The 6,488-nt window shown below is 38.1% G+C and overlaps 1 long non-coding RNA gene across 1 annotated transcript; it reads left to right on the top strand.

Annotated features, from left to right (window-relative positions):
- Positions 1-5,412: 5,412 nt before the first annotated feature.
- Positions 5,413-6,141, top strand: LOC125439242. Its single transcript, XR_007245504.1, has 2 exons — positions 5,413-5,462; positions 5,584-6,141. It is a non-coding gene; the product is annotated as an uncharacterized LOC125439242 (long non-coding RNA).
- Positions 6,142-6,488: the final 347 nt, after the last annotated feature.

Below are 6,488 nucleotides of genomic sequence, written 5' to 3'. Positions count from 1 at the left end.
CCTTTATTTTGCTCAGCTGCAGAGAACATTGCTAGTTGATGTTGAAATTAAAGCCTCAATCCAAATACAGTGTATACACATGTCTACATAGTTCCAAGTACTGTACGAGGACAAATCCCCCTTCATTTCAACAGAGAGAGCCAATTCACATATGCAGAGGAATTCACACATTGGGTTAGATTTGGTGCAATCGGGACTGCGTTACACCATATGTCCCTACTAGGCCTCTGCGTTCAGCGGAGGCCAATTTGCTGGTGGTTTCCGGCCCCTCAATGATGCGGCTGGCCTCCACTCGGGCCAGGGCTTTTACGACCCTGGCCCCTGCCTGGTGGAACACTCTTCCTCCAGCTGTCCAGGCTCTACGGGATCTTGGTGAGTTCCGCAGGGCCTGTAAAACGGAGTTGTTCCACCGGGCTTTTGGAGTGTCCGGTCGCTGATGTGCCCCCCCTCCACCTTAGTCTCCTGTGTTTGGGGTCCCTTTACCATCTATGGGACCCTTCCTCCCCCCCTTTGGGAGGGGTTTAATAAGGATTTTATTGCTGACGCTGTTTTATTATGCTGACCGCTATGTTTATTTTAATAGGTTTTAATTGTATGTTGTATAATTATGTTGTTCACCACCCAGAGCCCTTTGGGGGTAGGACGGTATAAAAAACTCATTAAAGCACCAGTACTACTGGATCCAGTCCTAGAGATGAGCCAGTCTCCATGTCCATTTAAATGGGTTGAATCTAAATGCAGCCCAAGTGTTTTTAAATCATCAGCATTTATCTCCAGCATATCATCATTGCTTCAGGTTCCATACAGCACATCAAGATTTAGATCAAATTAGATATGCAACTCCCTTTTTCAGGATACTTTTGTGACAGGAATTCTGCTAGGAAGATTATTAAGTGCGCTGTTGCATTTGAGTCACACACTGCAGGAAAAAAAGGGAATTGAGGTATACTGATTAACTTGATTTTCTGTTAGAGTAGGATATTTGTGAACCACTGACCTAGAAAACTATCCCATCACCAGAGCACTGAGCCATCCATTCCTTATACATACAGTTTCATTTAACAAAATTTTAAAAATTATACTTGACAAGTGCTTAATCCATGTTATAGTTTAATACCTTTTGGTATTTTAGATGGGGAAAGGTCCAAGTTGCTAAATTCAAGAGGATATAATTAGCTACTGGACATAGATTAGAATTCTGCTGTTAACTTTCCATCAGGCAATCCAGCCCCAAACATTCAAAATAATGCTTTGTCTTTTCTTCCCTCCATCTCTCTGTATGTATGTATGTGTGTGTGTGTTGCTTGAAATTTATTTCATTAAAGGTAAAGGTAGTTAGTTTGTTTCTGTGATGGATATTCTTTTACACATGAACATTTGCAATATAAAAATGGCACTGAAAAGCTTTTGAGCTTGTTTTTGTATTACGTTTTGAAATGTATTACTTAATACATTAAAACACCATCTTTCATGATTACTTTCCAAATTTCTGGAAATGACAACTTTCAGTTTGATTGAATTTTTCTTTTGGCACAAGTCATAAAATCAAATTATTTAAATTGTAATTTTCTTTATTTGCAAACAAGTAAATTTTAAATCTCCAATTTCTGATCCAATCAATGTATTTTATTTATTGTTTTGCTATTATGGTGAGATGGTAAGATGGGATTTTAAGTACCGGTCATTGACCGCAAACAAATAATAACAGTAACAGTAACAGTAACAATAATATTCAGTTACATGAGAATATTCCCTTTGTATATACCACAGATTACGTTTTATCTTTGGTCTGTGTTTTTAGTGCATTTTTCGTACACATATAGTTTATGTTAATGGTACTGTGGAATTGATGCATATTTGTTTTGTTGTACTGGTCACTGACTGTAAATAAATGATTGATTGATTGATTGAATGATTCATTGATTGATAATTGCAAACAAAAGCACATTTATCCTCTTTCCAACCTGCATACAACATGTTTGCCATTGCAGCATTTTTTTCTGTTTGTCTTGTACCTGTGCTATGTATGCCCTTTTTTCCAGCATTTGCAGTACAATCCTGAGCAACTACACTCTTCTTAAGCACATTAACTTCAATGGGACTTAGAAGGGTGTAACTTTGTATAGGATTGCACTGGAAAACAAAATAAACACTGCATCTTGGATTATATTCCACAAAAGCCAAAATATAGGAACATTTCATTGTTCACCATTAAATCTCTTTAAAACATTTTCAAAACGTCTCTGATGTATTTTGTGCAACAAAGAGAATTTCCTCCTCATTGGCTGTTTTTGCATGCCATAACTCCCCCTCTGATGGCACAGGGAATGCCCCGATGCAATCAGGAGTTTTGCACAGCCCCTGGTGCTGCAGAACGGCTGCCACGTTTCTGCCCTGGAGCTGTCCCATGGCAATGGCTTTGCTCCATGAATTTCTTGAACCGCAAAGGTTGAGGTCCTTTTGAAATGTCCCTTTGTTGCTCTGGAGGCTTCCACTGGTGTGCAAAACTCCTCTGTAGCATAAATGGGGGCAGTTTTCCCACCTTGCTGCTCTGGCCCACCCCACCAATGGACAGGCATTGAGAAGCAGCGCCCTTCCTCCTCCTTGCAGTGAAAAAAAACCAGAGGGAGAAACTTTGGACAGAAAAGCAGCATGTGCAGGCACTGCAAAAGGGAGGGTGGCGATTAGCTTACACACACAAGGATTTTAGATTTACATTTTAGACAGAGGGGGGAGGACGGTGATCCCATCGCACATGCAAGGATTTTAGATGGGGGAGTGCAAGGACACCAATTCTCAGCGCCTGATTGTGTTCAGAGTCATGTGAAACTAAAATAGTGAAAGTGAGTGGGGGGAATGGGGCGAGATTCAGCCAATCCGAATGCAGGAAATGGAGGCTGCCCCCCACATGCTTGAAAGAGACTACGGAAGAGCTTGCGGTGCTTAAACAGTGCTTATGGAAAAACCCCAGACTTGTGGGAACCATTCAGGGCTTCTCTTACCGGCCCTGACTCGAGCGACGGACAGAGCCGGGCAGCAGTGCAGAACTACAAGCAGGGTGAAAAGCCCCACAGCAGGTATGCTCTCCAGCTAAGCATTTAGAAAGTGCAAAAACAGGCATTGTAATATATATGAATGATGGCCATGCACTTCATCTGTGCAGGGGAGAACTATCAACATCAATCTATTGCTTTGTGCCTGGTTTGTTTTCTTCCCTACAAATTTTGGTAAAACCTTGTCTTTTCTTAGGTCTCCGAAATCCTCAGAAATAAAGCTCGAGGAACATGAATGATTATCTGGATTATCTTGGCAGAGTACAGAGAGGGAGAAAAGGAAAGGAGAAACAGGCCAGTATATTTCATGTGGAAGAAATGCATGCTTGTGCCCTAAAACACTGGATAAATTGTTCAGGGACAGTGAATGTATCTAAAATATGATTCTTGTAACAGTGCCAAGGTCAATGAGAACTAGAGTGACCTGCCACAAAATTATGTTTTTCTATGTTAATCCAAGCCAGCATCTCCCTTTTCCCCCATTTTCCCCACAACATTTCAGAAATGTCTATAACTCCTCCACTTCCGGAATATTTGGCACTTCCTCAAAGATGTGCACAAATGTCTAAAAGAAAAACGCAGGCATTGCATAGAGGACACGTTGTTCCCTAATTCCTACAGTTGTGAGATTGGTTTTATCTAATGGTATCCAATATTTCAAAGCAAATCCCATTATTTTATTTATCTCTGACATTCCATCACTACACAGTGCAGCTGAGGCAGCCTTGTTTAGTTAAGATCCTGGGAAGATGATGTGTCATATGATAAACTTTCCATACATACCCAGTGACATGTTTAAATCAGGCCTGAGGATCTAATTCTATGTATGCTTTTTTAGGACTCAGAGGATATTACTTCTAAGAAGATAGGTTGCAAGCATGTTAAACATTTATATGCACAATCCATAAGACAAATATCAGGTGCTAATTATGTTGATGATCCTTAAACCTGATGTCGAAAAGGTGTTGTCTGTTACAAAAATTTCATATTAACCTGCATCTACTCCCACTAAGACAGGGAGATCTGTTATCATTTGGGTTTTCTTTTGGTTGCTTAATATCAAATTATTGATTTGCTATGTATTACTTTACTATGTATTCAACTGAGATGTAAATAATGTGAAAAAATTTGATGCAGAAAGACAGTGTAGAAATCATACCAAGCATCAAAAGCAACACAGAAAAGAGGTGCAAAATTGAAAGAAGCCTATAAGCTGTCTTTTAGGTTCCTTATTTTATAGGTATTATTAAGAAGCATTGTCTGTCTAAATAGATTTTTCTCTTGTATGCTCGCCCAGAAAAGAGCACTCATTTGTGCTTGCATGGGCACTATAGTTTGACAACCATCTTAATTTCTTTTTTATTGTGATTTTTGGCCATCTGCTTCGTTTAGTATGTAAGTGTTACATATTAATTTGGAGCAGCCCATTCTTTATACTAGTTCCATTAAAGCAGCATACAGATACTCCAGACAGGACTTCATTGAAAACATTAGAAAATGTCAACAATTCTCATCTTTTTAACAGAATTTAGCATTCGCGTAGAATGTCATATTTTCAAAAGTATTTATTATTTGAAGTTGGGTGATTTCTGAACTCATCCCAACTACTCTAGAATTGAAAACTAAACCTACCAATTGCACAGTTGATCAAATTTCCAGTGGCCAAATAGAAACCCTGTTGGGCTAAAGCCCCACATTACCCCACCCATACTTTCTAAAAATACTTGATAGGCACCAAGAAAAGTGCCAGTGGGTGCCCTGGTGCCCTCAGGTGCCTCATAGGTGACTGCTGAGCTAAGGAGTAATGTAAAGTTTTAGAAGTACAGAAGGTAAGGAATGTGCCTTTCACATTTGTTAGTAAACACAAGATGTTCATGTGAAGTTTTCACATAGATGCAATTTGACATCTAACTAGAATTAATCTACAATCTACTCAATAGCAAATACAAATACCTGCTGAATACTTGCAAATTTTACAGGCCATTTTGGGATCATAATCATAATCATAATGTATGTACTGGCCCTAAAATATCTTTGGCTCTAACTTTCTCCCCACCATCATCTGAGATCCGTCCTTGCAGATCACACAAACCACGCTGATTTCCATTGTTTAATTAGACTTACTTTTTATTTAAAATAATTGATGACTACTCTTAAAGTATTAAACTGTATAAGAATCAACCGGATATAAGAATTATATATTCTTATATAAGAATATAAGAATTCCAAAATTTGATGTATATTCTATTACAAATTCCATACCAGACATTGCAGCAGATTTTGCATGGGCATATAGCAGATCTATTTTTGCCGCAAACAATGCCCGTGGAAGGAAATGAGCTTTGTTTCCTATCCCATCAACAGGTAATTGGAGAACAGCCATCTGGAGATTTAAAACTACCAGTAAAGGTACTGAATTTTATCCCTTCCTGTAGTAAAACACTCATTCCTGTTGTAAATATTAATCATTTCTGTAGCTTTTTGCAATGTAGAAAATGATATAATTTTATGTAACTTTTTTTCACAACAGTATTAGGGGATGCCTTACCCAAGACTAACTCAGCAAACTTCATGAAGGAGCATGGATTTTGAACCTGTTACACCTAAATCTGTACTCACCACAGGTTATTATAAAGATGCTATTTTTGAACAACAAATAGTGCTGGAAAACTGTGGTGCAAAGAGTTGGAAACTGACCGTGGGGGAGAATTGCGATTGTTGTTTTCAGTGCTAATTGCCATAAAGCAAACATTTGGACAGTATTCATTCATTTGGAAAGCAAGCAAGCAAGCAAGCAAGCAAGCAAGCAAGCAAGCAAGCAAGCAAGAAAGAAAGAAAGAAAGAAAGAAAGAAAGAAAGAAAGAAAGAAAGAAAGAAAGAAAGAAAGAAAGAAAGAAAGAAAGAAAGAAAGAAAGAAAGAAAGAATCTCCATGCCACACCAGCAGGACATAGGATGACAACACTGATTGCAAAAAATAATGCAAATTGATGTTTAATTGAGAAGGTATTCTTAAAACAATGAAGATTATGGATTTACAAAAGTATGCAAGAGAAAACTGCTTGCAAAATTAAACACCTTATTCCATTAGAATGTTTTGGAAAATAATTACAAAATGACAATTCATTTTGTAAGACAAGGTATTTTCTAAAACTCTTCATGTAGAAACACTGGAGGGGAGAGAGGAGGCACAAAATGCAAACCAACATGATTAGTACATGATTATCATTAAATAGTGCTATGACTTTGTTGTAATAGTAATACACTTAGTAGACGAAGAACTGTATTTTTTTAAATCACTTGACATACACATTTACTGTTTTACCTGATCAGTTCAAGACATGGTACTACTAGGTGACATCAATGATATTGTGATACCTGTTCTTTTTTTGTAACTTTTTGGCATAACTGTACCAAATAGTAACTGCATGGTTAGA

Source organism: Sphaerodactylus townsendi, linkage group LG09 (genome assembly GCF_021028975.2).
Source record: "Sphaerodactylus townsendi isolate TG3544 linkage group LG09, MPM_Stown_v2.3, whole genome shotgun sequence".
NCBI lineage: Eukaryota > Metazoa > Chordata > Lepidosauria > Squamata > Sphaerodactylidae > Sphaerodactylus > Sphaerodactylus townsendi.
Note: the sequence above shows the minus strand (reverse complement) of the source record. Positions and strands in the feature narration are given on the sequence as shown.